Raw genomic sequence first — 20,051 nt, forward strand, 5'->3', positions numbered from 1 at the left:
AATAAAAGGACGACGATATTTATTCAACCAATTGACTAGTGAAGAGGGGGGTAAGTGCGAGGGGTTCGAATTACACGATAGAAAATACACTGGAAACTTCGTAACGGAAGTGGAAACACGACTAGTTAGTTTTAGTTCCGGTAGCATTTCTCCAATAAGTTTTTAGATTTTTGCGTTCCACCAGAAAATCGTAATTGTACTTCGTCGTAAATCATTTTGAATTTTTCTACGTCCTTTTTGGGATTTTTGCCTAAAAGTAGGCAAGGTTTTATGTAAGTACTAGATTTGTTTGCCTTCATTTAGGCTAATAGTTGAATAATAGTTACGCCACCATAATTTTGAGACCATAGTCATAATCCCAAGAACTGTCCGCTTCGAAAATGTTGCAGATATTGGAGTCTAGTCTGACTCGAAGCTTTTAGAAATATGCTGTGGAATCAATAATTACATATTTATCTTATAATTCTTTTAAGTCCTGGTGCAGAAAATTACTTTAATGTTATTATTCGATTTTTCTGGTATTTTTGGATAAAAATCGCAATAGATATGATCGCTAAAGATATGATATGCTTAAATATGGGCTATATGTCTGTATATAGTAGTATAGTATAGTAAGCGCATTAATAATCAAGTTTACGGTTGGATTATGATCTAAAAACTGTTTTAAGTATTACTTCGAACAAAATTTTTCAAATAGATTTTAACAATCCAAATGGTTTCCAAAAGTAAGTAGTTATATGCAAAATATAACGAAAGTAAGCTTAGAAAAGTTTAAGAGAAGAAACTTGCTTTTCAGCAATCCTGAATTGTGTTGATAATCACATTTATTCTACTAGAGAGGGAAGAAGCTTTTGCTTAATTCTTAATCGAATACCTCCCCCAAAGCGAATTTCAATTGTTTATGTGTACGAAAGAAGTCATATGGACCAAATGACTTAAAGTATTGACTACATTAATTTCATAGCAATAATGCCGACCAAGCATTATTGGCATGTTAAAGCACCTAAATGTATGTAACGAATTTGTCAAGGTGAGCTTAAACATAAATGCTAATTAAATGCTGAAGCCATAGAACCATAAATTTAAATAAGATTTTTTAGGAAATTTGAAAATATTCTTATTATTAAATAAATGTACTTAAGAAAACTTGAAAAATCGTGTTTTTAGCTTTTATTCAGAAATTGTAGGATGAGATTATCATCGAATAAAACCAGAGTATATTCATTAGAGCGGTTCGCTCTTTTCAGGCGGGAAATATTGTCGCCTTCAAAATCGCCTTCTGAGAACCGTTTTTAGACTCATAGTCTCTTAGGCAAAGTTGATCAGAATGATTTGCAGAACATTTCCCGCATACTCAATTTTTTAAATTTGTTTTTTGCTCTTAATATATTTAAATTTTTGAGTCCAAAATTTTGGTATTAAAATTGAAAATTTATTTTTTAATTAAAAAATCCGAACTGAAGTTTAAAATTTAATCTTTCAATGCCAACACAGAATAAAACATTGATGAAATAAAAAAAAAATGTAATTAAAATATTTAATTTTTTTAATTATTAATTACAAACAGGATATTCATTTATTTTATTTTTCAAACAAGTATTTGGATGGAATTTTTTATCTGGTATTTGGGATTTGATACTTTCAAATATTTTTTTTTTTAGGGTGTTCGGGACTTCAAACAAAACAAAAATATATTTAAGTATTAATTTAATTACTTTAAACGTATTATTTGCAAGCCTGTCTCTTATATTACTAAAGAGTTTTTATCTTCAACTATTTGCTTACAAAAGTGAAATTTTCACAAAACACAGAAACTATTTTCTATAATAAATTAACTGCAAATTTAATTTTCCACCACTCAACGGGTTAATTCCTCTTTATTTTTTCCTGAAACTTCAATACACTTTATTGTTGTTGTTATTATTTAACGTGCCTCCATGCTACAAGTGAAATTGTATGTATACAATGGAGTTTATAATTATTATTTAACACTCCCTGAAGGGCGTAAATATCCAAGCCATACCCAAAATAAGTTCAAGCAGAAAAACGAGAAAATCAAAGGAAAAGAAAACAGAAAAAATCCGAAACAAGGCAAAGCTATTCAACTTGCCACACCAACTATGACGCACAGTCTGTCTGTCGCCCCCACACACGCACATGACGACACTCAGCTAGTCTACATTTCATTTATGCAGCAGTAAGCTGTTGTTGTTATTAGTTTGTAAATCAAAAAAAGAAAAATGAAACTCCAGCTCGCATACGCAATGCTCATAAACTTATTCCCACTTACATACAAATACACAAAAACATTGTTGTGTGAGCGCGTGTGTGTGTGGTGCTTGGCCGGCGTCACATGATTTTCACAGTTTCGTCCTTTTACGGGCCAACAACAATGCCACACGGAGCCAGCAGTCACTTGTGGCCAACACAGTTGCCAGTTGCAGCAATTTACTACTGTATGCGCCATTCTTGCTATTGTTGTTGCTGTTTTTGCTTTGGTTGTTGTTGCTTTTGTAACTAACTGTGTAATGTTTCAACACAGGAAGCTACCACTCAGTGCTGCTGTTCCGAATTGAATTATACGCAAACCCAAACTTTTCGCTTTCGCTCCACGCCCGGCCGGCCGGCCGCTGCGCCAGCCGGTGAGGCAGCCGGTGTGTGGCGCCGTCGGTGGGTCTGTCAGCCAGCAAGCAGGCCAGCGAGCGGGCAACAATGGCCAACAAACGCAAACGGATAATAACAAACACACTGTGTCAAGCTTACTTACATAGCTATGTACAGGTGTGTGTGTGAGTGTGCGAGCAGACATTTGCGTTGTAAAAGCAGAGCAAAACCTAAACAATGAAAAGAGCTTACTTAACTTTCCACAACAGGCTCAACCTACTCCCCACCCATGCAAACAGCGCGCTGTCTGCTTGCGCATTTACGTTATAGCTACTACTTTGTTGCTGTTGTTGTTGTTATGTCGTTTTTTGTGTCCGATTTGCTTTTTTGTATGCCTTCGTCCTCTCGCCGGCGCGTCCTCGGCATTCACTCGGAAAAGTAAACTACGACTTGTGTCTGGATGTGTGTGTGTATAGTTGTATCTATGAATATATGCCGTATATATATGTGTGTATGTGTTTGTTTGTTGTAAAAGTATCCGTATAGCGATATCCTTCGCATGCTGTCAACCGCACACAGCACTCGGTGCCCGAGCATTCACGGCAATCAGTCAGCCACCCATTAAGACCCTTCTCACTTTGGTTTCATGACCGTTGACTGCCCGCTCAGCCGGTTCACTAGCTTTGCTGCGCCACCCGATAGTGTCTACCCACCCATCACTAACTGTATTCCTTTACACTCACCTACTGCCAGCTCTCCCCCCGACACACGTAGCAATCGTTTGTTGGCCATTTCACTCGTTTGCGCGTCCTTTCTCGTACACTTACACCACCCTCTCACTGCCCCGCTTCCAGTTGTTCGGTTTTTTGTCGTTTGTCTGCTACTTTCCGCTTGATTTTTGCATTCCATACGTTTTTTCATGCTGTCGCTGTCGCCTTGGCCGGCGTGTTGTGCTGGCATGTTGCTGGTGGGATTTGCCGTCTTAGCGCCGCGTCGCTTCGTCGATTTGTCGACGACTACAGACAAAGTCCTAGTACGTGTTTGTGTGTGTGTGTGTAACAATGTTGGTTCATATTTTTTCCGTTAGTGTTGCTTTTGCAGGTCGGTTTGCTGGGCAGTCTATGTGGAGCGTAGGAGGGAAGGAGTGCTGGCTCATAGATTTAGTTGTTGGTTGTGTAAATAACGTGGAAAAGTGTAATACAGCCCCTAAAAACAAACTTTGGGTAGTTAAATTGCACGTCTGCAGCGTGTTTGTGTGCATAAGTTTGACGTATTGAAATGTAATCATGTCACAGAATTGGTTTTTCAGATATTCGCACAGTGTTTAAGTCTGCGTAAATTAGATTAATAGTTGATTTTATAACAAAATGTATTAAAAAAACTAATAATTTTAATTAATTAAACTAAAGAAACTAACTAACCTAAATTAATTAAATGAATAAATTTATTTCATTAATTAAACTAAATTAATTATTTGTTTTTTCATGTACATTCTTAAAAAAACTTCGAAAAGTATGCATTAAAAAAAATTTATAAATTTTCTCGATTCGAAAAATGTTGCCCATATTTGAAAACACTGCCTAATAACAGACATTTTTTTCTTCGCCAAATTCCGGGATAATTCTACTAGTGCCCAGGTAGATAGTAAGTGTCGAAACTATTTTCAGAGACTTTTCTCCCAAGCATCAAATTGAGTGAAAAAGGAGAACTAGTACGCTTGCAAAACAGTACTTAATTTCTGATCGAACTATAAGAGTTTTCTACAATAAGCCTCTGTGGTACTTGAGAAGTCTAATGTCTTATTATTGTATCGGAATATTTTGTTTAAAGGCGAATGAAAGTCCAAAACCTATTTTCTTTTTAAGATTTTCACTCCAATCTTATTAAGTCCCTGATTTAGATAAGTTAGTTTTCTTTCTATTGTATCGAATAAAGCTATTTTTTAATTTACATTTTAAATTTTAAGGATATATGAATCATAAAAAAGTATTGTGTAGCTAGTACGAGGGTTGGCTTTCATATTTCAGGTCAAGAGAACAACAAGAAGTGCTAAAAATCGAAAATAGCCTCGTTGTTTTTAAAAAAATTTCTCCATTGAGATCTCTACACTCTTGCATGATGGAGGTATCCCCAAAGCATGCGTTCTGAACGCATCGAACACATCTTCAGGTGTCGAAAAAAATTTATTTTATATGTAGAGGAATAAAAAGAAATCAATTGGTGCCCAGTTAAGACTATACGGAAGGCGACTCATCAAATCGATGCTTTGAGTGCTCAAAAGTGCAGTTGTATCAGTCGCTGTGTGAGAGCTCGCATTATCGTGGTGAAGAGTAATCCGTCTTCGGCGGCAGATTTTCCTTATTTCTTGAAAGACAACTGGCAAACAACTGGTTGAACACCAACCGAATTTATTGTTCTGTTGTTGTTAACATCTCTTTCTACCAATCGACACCAGTCTTTTTTTGAGCGATTGACAAATTGTGTGGAATCGAACAATCGAATAAAGTTCATCGATGCACTGTTGCTGAGATAATCCATGCCGAAAGTTGTCGAAAATAATCGCGCTGAAATGTTGGCGATTTAATTTAACTTTTTTACAAAAATTAATATTTATAGTTACTGTATACAACACAAAAGCGCTCGTATGTCAAAATGGTCTGAGTATATATGTATGTATGTATATCAGAAAAATTGTCAAGCTTTACGATAAAGTTGTGAGTTGCCAAATTGCTACACTAGCGTTACCAAATCGCGAAAAAGCAACCCACGTTTGTAGGAATTAATGGTAAAGTTCCTGTAACACCAAAGATAACTAGCTTCGAAAGATATTAACGATTTTACAGCATTTAAGGAAGTGTAATATATAAGTAAATTATTTATATTAGGGTTGATAAAAAAACGATGATTTTTGATAAATTTTAAGCGGTGAAGCCAACGAAATTTTATAAGAGTATGCAGAAAATTCAATGTCGTAAAGATATACTTGTGAGTTAGTAGATAAGATATCTTTTTCAAGTACCAGAAATGGTAATATGAAATTTTCTCTCCAAAATTAGGAAAATAGAAAGCGCAGGACCTTAACATTAACTTCAAAGGTTCATAGTTGGAAAAAAATTTAGGTGCCTACTAACCATTTTTATAGTAGTTATGAACTGAAAAGGAAAGTCTATTTTTTTGACCAACCCTAATATTTATACATGAGTAAGAAATGTTAATGAAGATACATTTTCTTTTTGAAGATAATTTCATTTAAATGTTGACCTCGGCTGCGTCTTAGGTGGTCCATTCGGAAAGTCCAATTTTGGGCAACTTTTTCGAGCATTTCGGCCGGAATAGCCCGAATTTCTTCGGAAATGTTGTCTTCCAAAGCTGGAATAGTTGCTGGCTTATTTCTGTAGACTTTAGACTTGACGTAGCCCCACAAAAAATAGTCTAAAGGCGTTAAATCGCATGATCTTGGTGGCCAACTTACGGGTCCATTTCTTGAGATGAATTGTTGTCCGAAGTTTTCCCTCAAAATGGCCATAGAATCGCGAGCTGTGTGGCATGTGGCGCCATCTTGTTGAAACCACATGTCAACCAAGTTCAGTTCTTCCATTTTTGGCAACAAAAAGTTTGTTAGCATCGAACGATAGCGATCGCCATTCACCGTAACGTTGCGTCCAACAGCATCTTTGAAAAAAATACGGTCCAATGATTCCACCAGCGTACAAGCCACACCAAACAGTGCATTTTTCGGGATGCATGGGCAGTTCTTGAACGGCTTCTGGTTGCTCTTCACCCCAAATGTGGCAATTTTGCTTATTTACGTAGCCATTCAACCAGAAATGAGCCTCATCGCTGAACAAAATTTGTCGCGAAACACATTTCGAACCGAACACTGATTTTGGTAATAAAATTCAATGATTTGCAAGCGTTGCTCGTTAGTAAGTCTATTCATGATGAAATGTCAAAGCATACTGAGCATCTTTCTCTTTGACACCATGTCTGAAATCCCACGTGATCTGTCAAATACTAATGCATGAAAATCCTAACCTCAAAAAAATCACCCGTTATGAACTGAAAAGGAAAGTCTATTTTTTTGACCAACCCTAATATTTATACATGAGTAAGAAATGTTAATGAAGATACATGTAAATTGAAGATATATATTAAAATTAATTACCCTTTTACTCAAATTAAAGAATATATTGAATGTAGTGTTCGAAAATGGATAATTTTCCAAAGTATAGGATAGGCAATGTACGATCTATAACCACATTTCTATAATATAAAAATTCTTCTAAAATCAAGCAATTTTTAAAGCTTCAGTGAATAATATATTTGAAACAGAGAAGCTTTCGAATGTGTATTGGAAGTATAAATCGGAAAATTATTAAATTTTATACAAAAATTGGTTCCCCTATAAAATTTAGTTTTAAGAATTTCACATACAAATTCACGAGATTTTTTTAGAAATCCAATTAGAGTGAGACAAATATTGAAATTCATGAAATTAGAGTCTTCAAATTCGACCCCATCACACTAACCACGAAGGTCGCATAAACACTCATTGAGGCTTTGGCGTGCGTTATGCTTCAAAATCTCCATATTTTACAACGCATACTGCTCGAGTCATCATATTTTATGTAAATGTTGGCGAATGTATTTATGTTTGCTATTAATATGACATAGAAGGTTATGACAGGCGGCGAATAACAACAGTGACTAACTAGGGTGAAAATCCAGCGCATCGCTACGAGCCAACCACCCAACCACTACCAATACCTAAAACACACACACACATTTATACTGTGTAAGCGCCCAAGTGCCCAACCCAAAAGAATTCTGCAGCTAAAACCAGAGACGGCTATACACTTTAGCTTGCACACGGTGGTAGTGGCAATAACAAGAACAATGCCATACAATTACATATATTTGCATGCAGTTTATACTTGTATGTGTGTGTGAATTACTGTATTTAAATGGCTTGACCCACACTCTGCATTCGCACGCCGCCAACAACAATCGATGCCCGACGCGGCTCAACAACTGTCCTCGACCTCAACACAGTCTCGACAATGAGAACAATGAGGTGTGACTGCCTGTGTGACAGACCCAACGTCTGGCTGCCGATGGCTATGGCGATGGCGATGGCGATGCCGGTGTGCGGTGTGGCATCAATCCAAGTTGGTTTGAGTTGATTTGAATTGCGTTTAGGCAAATCTTCTGGCCTGCCAACGACGACGAAGCAACAATGAACGGAACGAATTAGTACCGTTGGTCGCCGTCAAAACCGTGACTGTCACACTGGGTCTCGGCGCTGAGGGTGGATGATGCCTCGCAGTTTGGGTGATTTGAAATTTCAAAATTTGCTGTTGCTTTATTATTATGCCGTCCATCTGTACGTACGTGTGTGTGTTTGCAGCAATTTGTGTTGATTCGTTTCAGACTGCTCGACCCACACGCACACACACACGCACACACACACGCTGGCAAAGCGTTTGCTTGCTTTTCAACTGGTTTATCGTCGTCAAGGACCCTTCGCATCCACCAAAGCCTACTCCACCGCCGTTTGTGCTTCCCTTAGTTGGCGCACAAGCACACTCACACACCCACACACATACATTTATAGCCATATATTCGCCACTCGTCGGCATGCCTGAGTCGGTATAATATGCTTGGGCGCGATGTGACGGAAATTTTCAGGTTTTGATTGTGTAGACATGTCAAAATAATAGTCAACTTACATGCCGCATGCCGGCAGCAACAACAACAGCAACAGCAACTACGTCAGCGACAACCAATTTCAGCAACAACAACAGCAGTTAGCAGCAACAAGGCAGCCAGTCATAACTTGTGCGTGCTTCGTTGGCACATTGCTGTGGTTATTGTTGTTGTTGTTGGCGGCAGTGGAATTTTCATAGCACTTGGCTTGGTGCGCGCGTTGAGTCGCCAGCACTTGGCGACACAATGCCATGTGACCGACGGTGGTTGTATGGGTGTGTGTGCTCATCATGATGGAGCGGTAATTGTGTTGAAGGCGCACACACACACATATACATGCATTTGCGTTTCAGTGTGAGTGTGTGCGTCCGTGTGTGGCTTGTTATGCTCGCACTTTCACATTGTCTGTAAATTTTGCGGCTAAGGGTGAACCCATCTATCTCGGATGGTTGGTTGGCTCTGCCCGGCCATCACTATGGACTTTCGGGGATCCACCACCGCACCAGCGCCTCGTACCAGCACTATCCATCACTTGTATGTGTGTATGTGTGTGTGCTAGTCATTGTCACTAAACAGCACTATCTTGCACTGTGGCTTTGGATATTGTGCGTTTTTGTTGTTGTGACTACCTTGTTGCCGGTTTGCTGGTGTGCGGCACGAGTCACAATGTGCCACAAAGCTTAGATAGCAGATGGAAAACTTGGCAGTTGCTGCATGCAGACGTAAATTATGTGCGAAAGTCTAAACTATATACATATATACATAACTGTATTATATATATACACTTATACATGTAAATGGCAAATTCCGTTATGTTTGTGTTCTCTTGTACTAAACTGCTTAGTTCATGTACTTACATCTGAACCGAAACGGTTGTTGTTGTTGGCTGCTCAACTTGCTTGACTGGCATGAAATCTGTGTTGGTGAAAATCCGTAGCCATCACCTGCCAAAAAGGACAATAAGGGATTATGAATAAGGACATCCTCAGGGGATCAAAAATAAATTCAAAGTACAAATATACTTTTATTTGTTTAAGTTATGTTTTTGAAAGTTTTCCAGCAATGTTTATGCAAATAATAATTTAATTTTTGACACGACGACTGATGGAGGCAAAGGCATTGGATACATTGGTCATAAGAATCTCTAGGGTGGTCATGGGTTCCAAAGGCGGACAAAATGGAATTTATAACTATATAAAATATAAATAAAATAGGTGTAGTCGGGAAGTTTTTGGTTTTGCGATTTTAGTGAATTTTTTGTGGTTTTATTCTTAGGGTTTAAACTTCTTCTGATAGAAAATTTTAAAATTTTTTTAGTTGTTTGGTTGAAAAGGCTGGCAGCTGCGCGCCAGACCGCAAGCAGACGCACTTAGGCCTTCATTAAAGTTTATGGGATTGTTTTTCAGTGCAGAGGTGTCCTTGTTTCTTTCTTTTATGCCTACAATTTCAGACTGAAATATTGAATTGTACTCATTTAGTTTGAAGCTACCAACTGTATATAGATTTCTACAGAAAAACCGCGCTTCTGTTCCTGTTTCATCCTTTGATTCTTCTATGAATATGAAGAATTCGAAGATGAAACTGTAGACCACATAACCATTGGTCTATTCTTCTCTATTTGCCAACTAATCCTCAGTTTATTAACAAGGCTGAGTAAGAAATTGTACCGAGTCTGGCTCTAATGGCTAATGGCAATGGTATTTATATTGGCCGAATGCCGAAAAAACCTCCAAACCCTTTTGTTGAAATAGTTTTCATTGCGCTCGTAATCTTTAGCATACAAGGACCGGTCCCAGGGGCTTAATGCAGCCCTTTTTCGATAATGCCATCCGCCATACCACCACACCTTACGTTAGAAAGAGCCATAAACCCCACCTTGGGGCAAAAGCTCTTCTGCAGGAGTATCAGCTTAGTTTTTTCTATCTCCGCTAACTCCAAGATATTTGACAGAGCTCTAGAACACAGTAGTTCTGCTCCTTAAGGAGGGGAGATTGAGTTGCGTTTTTGTTTTGTTTGTTATTCTTGTAAAAAGATAGATTTCAGTTTTCTCTGGGCTAACAGCAAGGCCACAATTCTCCGCCCAGTTGGCAGAGATCTCATCCCTCAACAGAGGAATGCTGTAATAACTCATTGATAAAGGTGGTCCAAAACATGAGGCATAGGATGCTTGCGGAGAGCCAGAAGTGATTTGGTGAACGAGTTTCACAGCTTTCCCATCGTATATAGCTTGTTGTTTACGACGCGAAAAGTTAGTCTGGTGATGTTTGCGAAGAAAAGCAAAAATTGAACAACGAGTCTGCTACGAAAACGTTGAAAGTGTCGCAGAAGAGTATGTGCGAGTCTTCTTTATCACGAACACAAGTATTTGAGTGGCATAAATCATTCAATGAAGCTTGTGAAGTCATTGAGAAAATGCCTTTTTCAAGTCGTTCATCTACGTCTCTTAATGAAGATGACATCAAAGAAGTTGTGCTAAACTCGTTATGTTGGTGGTGTAATAATGTTTCGGTTAATAATTAATTAATGGTTTGGGCATATCACTGCTAGTGTCGTACTAAAGGACCAAAATCTTTTGCAAAACCGACATCAAGCAGACGTTGGAAAAGAGATGGTGGAGAACTTAGGGACACTCTTACATTCTTCCTCCAGAAATAAGACGAAACCGAGAAAATCTCAATTCGACATCTCATCCTTGACCAATAGAAGGTACATGGACATTTTAAGGTAAAATTCGATATAACCTATAAATTATACCAAAACCTACTTTTAGAGATACGCGCTCTGATATATGAAAAATCAACTTTTGGATGATTTTTATGCATAACGGAATCTTTTAGCGAGATTTAATAAGCAATTTGATACCGTTATACTAGATCTTGTTTTAAGTTCTTCCCAGAAGAAGAAACCAATATAAGTCAGTTTTCAACTCACCGAAATATCTCGAGTAGGTATCAGTGATCTCACTCAAGTTAAACCTCACTCAAATCAGTAACCTAAAAAACAGGGAAAATCTTTCCTAAAGCAATGCAGGCCTTAAGAAAATTTACTTTCAGCTGTTTAGCAAGAAAGAGTATACTAAAAGCACACTGGGTGCTATAATAAGCAAAAAATTTTTACAAGGTTTTCACAGAATAAGCTTTGAAATTTTAAACCTAAGTACTTTACAAAAAAACCACAACTTATGATATAAATATCAAGAGAATTCAATAAGTTGAAAAATCCCCAACAACAACAGGAACAAATCTGTTAAACAACAATGCCATTAGCCTACAGCATCGATTGCGGCAAATTCAGCCGCAAGACGATACTTCCAACCGGCAACCAACAATAATTTCACAACAACTGATATTTTGCGGACAACTGTGCCACTGAATAATGCAAGCAAAGCGCTTTTAATAAAATCAAATCGCCCTCGAACTTATTACTCACCCACCCAACGCCCTGCTAGGGCAATATACGTGCTTGACTTTGCTGCTTGCTGCCGCCATTGTCTGCCTACGAGCCTGCGTTGACGTATGTGTATGAGTGTGTGTTCATTGGCGATGAATGTCTGACATTTCCGGCTTCCTTCGCATATTGCGCAACATATGTAGTTACACGTGTACTTCGACGCTGCCGTACGAGTGCGTGAGTGTGTGTTGGTGCACTTCAACCACCCGCTCCTTTTTGACTTTCTCTACTTTTTTTGCTGTTGCTGTAAATGTTGTCGATGATACGAGCATGCTTGCCGGCAAGCCATGAAATAAAATGCCACACATCCTGCCACACTCAACCGGTGCTCACAGCATAAATGCCATACTAGGGGTTTACCTCATACGACCGCACCATTTTGCTGGTGCTTCTCCACCTCAGCCCTGGCGGCGACTTCGGTTATGCTCATCGCCTGCTTTATTATTTAAGCTTTTACGTTTCTCATTTTTATCGCCTTGACTGCGACCTTTTCGTCCCTTTTTAGTCTGAATATTATTTTTTTATTTCCTTCTTCTTATTATTATTCTTATTCTTGGTGGAAGTCTTTGCTGTCTTTGTTTTATTGCGTCGCTTCGTTCTTGTCTTGTCGGCTAGAGACCTTCTGCAGTTTTACTTGCTTTTCTACTAAATAATTACATAAATATATATATAAATATATATACATACGTATGTACCAGTGATTGCTAGTGTTGTTGTAGTTTTGCTTTTCATGTTGCGCACATTCCTTTGCCACTTGTCGGTACTTCATCCCGCCGCTCTGCCCAAATTATGCTCCAACAATTTTCCTTTCTTGAATTTCATCCGCAAAAGTTTGGCCTTCGGTGTAGATATGTATTCGTGCGTCTCTCATTTACAGCTTTTGGGCGTCTTATGTGCATAATTTGTAATGCTTGCCCTTCGTGAGTTTATTATTATTTTTGTTTTGTGCGTGTTAAACATACTTTTTGCTACTTCTGCCGCTTTCGGTACTTCTGGTTATATCAACTTGGTAAAAGCGGGTAATTTTCTAACTGATAATGCTATAATTTGTTGTTGCTGTTGAAGGAAAATGAAAGGTGACCTCTTCCAGTGGATTCTGTGTGCTTCTGTTGTTTGATCTCTGACCCCAAGGGGCGAATTCGTGAAGCAGGCATAATTTTATTGTTTTGTCTTAAATCTGGTTGTGAGCGGAAGCGGTTAAGGGTTAGAGCTTTCAACTGCAGCCCTCTCAAGTAGAATCTATCGAATTATGGCAATCAAAATTCGGTTCTGCTAAAATACAATGCTATTCGCAGTTATATATTCACAGCATCTATTGGCCTTCTTCCATACAAATATCATTTTGCTTTGAAAGCTACTGAAGCATATTTCTGCAATACATATCTAAGACCCTTGCTATGTGTTTATATGAAGAATATTTTGTTCTTTTATAACTGCATTGCTTAAATACTTTTAGTAAGCATGATTTCCAAGAACATTTCAAAAGTCATATTAATTCAATGAAACTTTAAAAAAGCGGTTCAAACGACACTTTCATCTATGGTATGGGTTAAAATGATCCACCTTATTGTTATTTTTTTAATTCTTGTGCATTTTATATTGTTGGAAAAAACATCATATAATTTAGTTGCATTATCATCGCACATATAAGATTTTATATATAATAATTTTAAATATCAATAATTTGAAAAAATTTTCGGGTCATTTAGAATGTTATCGGCGCTCCAAAGCTTTAAATAAAAAATTTAACTAGGAGCTAATAAGAGCATCTCTAATATTTATATTTACTTATTACGGTTGTACACAAACGATTACATTTTAAGGTTATGTATAACACGTAAGGTGCTATGTTCTTATTGAGCTAATTTAAATAAGTTGCAATAGCGGAAATTACCCTATTTATAGAAGATTTTGAAACTAAAAAATTTTACAATTTCGCGTTTTAAGAAATTTTATATTTTTTGATTTCTATAAATTTAAAAAAAAACATAAAAACTAATTCCGAAATAATCCCGAGAAATTTCGGGATCCCGAGTTTTTTCCAATCCCAATTCTTCTAAGTAACAAAAGTTAAGTGATAATGGAAAATTTCGGGATAACGAGTTTAATTTTCGAATCCCGAAAACACAGAGTAACTTTACAATAATCCCGAAAAATTGCGGGATACCGAATTGGATGTTTCAATACCAAATTTTGCACATAAAAATATTAATATTAAAGACTTCTTATATGGCTATAAAAAATGTCTACACAAAAATTCTGTTTCAAGCTTCTAGCATATGGACTACCCAAGGCAACTATAACCGACCGCACTATGTATATACATATATACGCATATGTATGGCTTAGCTATGTAGATATGTAAGCGTATTATTAAAAAGGGAAAAATACAAATATTTATTTCTGTCCGAGTAGAAAAAAAAGTTAGCAAATAATGATAGCAATTCCCACAAGGATAAAAAATAATAGCACAAAAGGATGAAAATGTTAATGCAACAAATAAAACCAAAACAATGGACCTTTGACCCGAAGTGTGGGTGGCAAAATTAAAAAAGAAAAATTATATGAAAATAAACCGGTAATGGCAAAAAAATGGTAAAATGAAAAGAAATGGACGAAAGCTTATTAATGTGGAAGGCGAACCAGTTTTCTGGCAAATATAATGCAGACAAATGGAATCAAATAGAATCAAGACAGCAAACACAAAAAACAGAAACAAAAAAATGCAAAAAAAAAGAAGCAGAGAATAGTGAAACCCCGAAAAGGTGGTCAAAACGAATTGTTTTATATCTCTCATTTGTCCGCTTAATGGTGAGCTTTGCGAAGCCAACACAACAGCGTGTGGCCAACACTTGATCAAAAGTACGAGAGAGAGAGTGGGACGATGGCATGGGTAAACGGCAGAAGAGTGTGAAAAGTTAAAAAGGATGTGCATGTGACGGCAAAACAGTAAAAGTGTGCAAATAAAAATGGACCATGGGTAAAGCCTATTGGTGGTAGAAAAACCGGTGCTGGGGCAAATGTGATTTTCATGGCCACCCTTTCTGCCGGTTACCCTTTCTGTCGACTGCCGCATACAGCAAAAAGGTAAATTGCTATTTTTTACAAGACGCAGCCAGCAACAACAACAAAGATAATGCTTTTATACATAATAGGCGTGTGCATATGTAAATATATATATATTGTAATATCAATTTATTTTTATACAAATAGCAAACAACAACAGCGCAGTTGACAACGTAGGCGACATTTTTTTTCGATTTTTTTCTTGCTTTTTCGAGGGAGCGACTCCCATGGGTTGCCAGCTCTTTCATAGCTTGATCATAACAGTAATTCAGCCCTTCTTGTTGGCGCAGTTGATTTTTATATTTTGTGCACTTTTCTTTTGCATTGTTACCTTGCCACAGTCGGTGGCTGTGTAGCTGAATCGTGTGTGTCCCCTTTATTTTCAGCTTTTTCACTTCTATGTGCGGCATTTTTTTCCAGTTGAAGCTTTAATATGTCTCTTTTTGCACTTCTTCGAATCTCTACGGATATGCCAGTCGGTGTTTGTGTATGTATGTGTAAGTCCGTCTGCGTCAGTGTTTGTTAGTTGGTTGTTGTAGCTTGTGTTTGGTTCTTGTTGCCTTTACGCAGCAGCCGAAATATTTTTACAGTACTTTCCAGTTCAGCTTTTGATACAAAAGTACACCATTTTTATTTTCACAAAGGCTTACACTGAGAAAAATTTTGTATAAAAGCAAGAAAAAATATGTTGGCTGCATCGAAGCTTTAACAACCTTCTAAAAGTCAAAAGGTATTAAATATACCTTGTTCAGCGTAGAATAAATCCAATGCCCTCAGGCACTATATGACCATCCAATGCTTCAAACTCGTTCACGAGACGATCGAAGCTTTCACTAGAGCTCTCAAACAATTACTAATTTCGGTTAACTGAAAATTTTTATTGCAAATTTTCGACTATATTAGAAGAATATACATAATTTATACAACCTTACTTTGCCAAACTCTGCGTTGGCGGGGCGTATACGTTACCCAACGCTAATGCCAACTATCTACTTGTAACATAATAATATGCATATGCTCAATGCTCGGCCTTCGTTATGGTGCTCTAATTGTAATCTTCTTTGAATATAAACTCTTACAACAAACAAAGTAATACATTTTAAATGGATGGAGATGGGCACAGGGTGGCACAACCAATTATTTCCATGTTTAAATATACCCGTAAAGGACTTAATTTTGCTAGTTTACCACCATTAACTTAGTGAATACAACAAACCTATTTCGATGCGTTATAATATTTCATGCAAATGCACGAACATCTATATAAACATACATATTAAACATACATAAAGGCAGCTGCGTGCAACCAATTCACTGCCACTAATGCGAATAACGGGCAATGAGGCAAATAATAGACTTGGCTCGTACTCAATCATCGACTCAAGCGTTTACGTATTCTTATTGTACAAGAATATCTATTTGTATATGCAATAAATTAGAGTCTGCTTGTGTCTACTTGTATTTGTATGCGAATAAAGCTTAGATGTGCAAAGTTATTTTGTCGTTTGAAGTAAGTTATTCTCAGGCATTTGGGTGTAGATGGTTTTGTTGTATTTTATGTGTATTGTGTGTTAATAATCTTTGGTGAAATGAAGTAGGTCTATGCTAACTTACAACTGGTATAAGTATTCAAATAAACAAGCAAGCATAATAATTCGGATATGGTGGCTAAAAGACACTATCATCTCATTATTTCGACGAATATTGATTTTATGAATTCATGAGATACAGTATGTCGAAAGCCAATTATTGAAGTTAAGGAAAGACAACGAAGTCATCTCGGTCGTTCCTTCTTAGCTGCGTTGATTTCGTGAGACCACACTTATGATTGGCTCTCACACCTATAGCCGTCTTTAGTGAATTTTGAAAGCAAAATCAATCATCTTCGAATAATTTGTTACTCAAGGCATTGTTTTCTCGTTTTTTTGTTTTTTTTGCTTACCAAAAGTATTTTTTCTAGTTATTTCCGTGAAGAAAAAAGCTTTTCTACCCAGCTGAAAAAACATACCATATGTGAAAATTTGAAAAAAAAATATTTTTCACATATTAAAATAAATTAAAATTTTAAATCGATATTTCAAATAGTTTTAGAATAATAATCTCCTATTATTTTTTTAGTTTCCAAAAATCGTTTTTAGGCAAACGTTACTTTAGTTACTTCGAAAGCTGGTAATTACAGGTTTTATTTCTATGGTGTTTAAATTTATGTGAACAACAATTAGGGGTATAACTGATGTTCTTTATAGGTCTTAGATAATAATTTTAAGAGGCCCGCACAGTGGGTCTGATTGAAGAAAGTTTGTGTACATACAATTAAAGTGGTATTCCACATGCTAATATATCCATAGTCAGTTATACCAGTTTCTTATATTTATACCAGTTGTTTGTTCGAATCACCGTTACTAAGCTTCGCCGAAACGAAAGGTAATATTGAAACAAATTCATCTGCTTGCTTATTGTTTTCACCTAACTGTGAAATGCAGGTCAATGTGTGTCATTTATTTCTATTGTCAGCTCACTAAATAGATATAAAATATATTATTAACAAAACGTGCTTACATTATTTTTATTTCTAGTCTAACAACCATTTTTCCACATTGTTATCTTACTTTGACTTCACTGAAACGCATAATCGTTTCGCCCTCAAAGTAAGACTTAATAATTTTGGGAAATTACATACATATGTACCTATATACAGATATATAATACTGCATATAATAACTCATTATACATAAATACCTAACCTTACATGACAAAAAGAAAAACTTTCCTTCCTTAGCCGATAAAGGAAACAAGAAAAAAATACAATAAAAATTCGTTTAAGATATAAATATATATGTATGTATATCTATGTGTTATGTAAGCATATATATAAATATAAATATCTAACTCATTAAACGAAATACCGTTACGAAAAAATTTCGCCAGGACCAACTTCATCTAAGAAATTTGATTTAGACAATTACATACGCTCGAAGAGGTGTACATAAAAGCGTGTAAGTAAAGATAAATTAATTTATACATATGCTCATACACACATACATATGTACTTGTATATTTAATCATCAAACCTACATACATATATACACATTTGTACATTAATGTTTACACATAAGTAAAAGCAGTTGCTGATAAGCTCGTTCGCTACAAATCTTCGACATACGCAACACCCTACTCTTCCGCGTCTACCTTTATACAAAGGTATGGATATACATATAGTTATATAAGCATATGTATGCGTCTATACATTAGTATGTGAGCAATAAAATAAATATAGTCACATATACAATGTACAAGTGTGTAAGTTCGTTTGAGCTTTTGCAACAACATTGCTTAAGTGCCATTTCCTGCTCTTCCGCTGCTAACATCAATCCCCCACCCTCGTGTACAACTCCAACCAACAACAATGGCTTATTACTCTTGATATACTCAACGCAACATTCGTAAGTTTCTTTTCCGATTGCTGTTTCTATTTGTTACAATATGTACTACATACATATGTATAGTAAGTATACAGGAGCATGTTTGTTGTTGCTTCTACAGCACTTAGTCGCTGCTAGGCATATTTTCATTGTGCGCGTGCAGATATGTTTGATTGTATCCTTTTTGCGCTTTTATTTTCTCAACATTTATTTGTACATTTTAACATTTCATTTGCACACATGTATGCGCTTTATTGTTGTTGTTTGCCAAACAATGGAAATAAAGTAGTTTTTCCCTTCAATTGTTCATCAAATCAGCCACAATCATTCCGCAGCGAAAGATATTTGTAACTGTTAGTGTGTGTGCTCTAATCTTTGCCATCCTTTTGTGCGAAAATGAAAATAAAAGGCCAGTCATTAATGTGATAAATCGAATAGCTCGTTTTTGCTCAACATCCACTCCCCTCTCGATGTGTTAATGCGATGGCTCTCCTCCTTACCTAAGGCCTTAATTCTATGCCAATTACTGTATGGTGGCTTAAGCAGGACTCCACAAATTTCATCCTAATGAATGACGAGCATATTATTGCAAAGGATTTCACAATAGAGCATTTCCTCCGGAAATATCAGCGAGTTCCATTATTTGTTAAATATTTGCACGCATTTTCGCCATTTTGGGTGCATTAAATTAAGACAACATAATGTAGAGAGTTATAATAGAATTATGTAATTTAAATTGTTCTAATTTAATTTTCCCGCAGAGAGTATGAATTCCGAAACTTATTATTGTGAAACTTCGGAATTCATAAAATTATATTATCGGGATCGAATTTTTTCGGGATATATTTTTTCGTAAAGCAGTGGGATTTGTTCTCTTCATTTAATTTAATATCACAAAAATATAAAAACTATTGCAACAAACCCGAAATTTCGGGATCCCGAAAAATTTATTTCACACTAAAATTTTCTTATATTCGCACATCAAAACAAAATTAAAACACTTCTGCAACAATACCGAAATTTCGGGATCCCGAAAAATTCACCACTCACAAGAGTTTTCTTATATTCGTACAAAATTTTAAAAGACCACTGGGAAAGATTGTCTAAATTTTATTGCATTTTGAGATATTTTATTTCTTTTAAATTCGTATTATAAGTCAGAATGCCAATAAACACTCATTGCATTAATTCAGAAATATTATTACTTCCATAATAGGCTTGTATGGAAGCCTGGTCACAGCGGATCCGTCAAAAACTGTAAAGTCAATTAGCTTTTAAGATAGGATACTCTAACTTATATTATATCAGGATGAGAACGAGCTGTCTTCGTGAGGTCTGAAGTTGCTCAGCAAGTTGGTCAGCAACCATCACTTGAGAGACCGCGAAAGCTTTCTGATTATTTATATTCAGCTTTCGCCAGAAGTTTCAAGAATATCGGTTGCTATATTTTATTCCAACCTGGAAATTTGGCAGAAAATAAACTTGTGGAAGGATCTACCAGCTTGGTCGTTATGTGACAGTCTTTTTATTTGCATCAATACGGACGGGCGATTCTAGCTGTCGAAGTGAGATTATTTCTGTCTTCACGAAATCAGCCCGTTTACTAAACCTAATCTAATCTCCAGAGCTGTACAAAATAGGATATAATTGAAAGCGTTCATTCATTTGCGAAATATTAACTGCATCCTTAAAATAGTTCGCTGGGTTCTAAAATTAAGATTTAGTTTTTTTTCGGTTAGTTCAATTCGATTAATTTCACGCATTTCCCCAAATTTAAGGAAAGTTTTGTAAAACTAGAAATAA

The 20,051-nt window shown here is 36.3% G+C and overlaps 1 long non-coding RNA gene across 1 annotated transcript in view; it reads right to left on the bottom strand.

The window, feature by feature from the left end:
- Positions 1–13,235, bottom strand: part of LOC125778798 (uncharacterized) — a 56,036-nt gene extending 42,801 nt beyond the window's left edge. Inside the window, exons 1-2 of the long non-coding RNA XR_007422940.1 lie at positions 11,740–13,235; positions 9,168–9,254 (exon numbers count right to left, since the gene is read on the bottom strand). This is a non-coding gene — a long non-coding RNA (uncharacterized LOC125778798). The remainder of the gene's footprint in view (positions 1–9,167; positions 9,255–11,739) is intronic.
- Between the last annotated feature and the right edge of the window lie 6,816 nt (positions 13,236–20,051).

Source organism: Bactrocera dorsalis, chromosome 5 (assembly GCF_023373825.1).
Source record: "Bactrocera dorsalis isolate Fly_Bdor chromosome 5, ASM2337382v1, whole genome shotgun sequence".
NCBI lineage: Eukaryota > Metazoa > Arthropoda > Insecta > Diptera > Tephritidae > Bactrocera > Bactrocera dorsalis.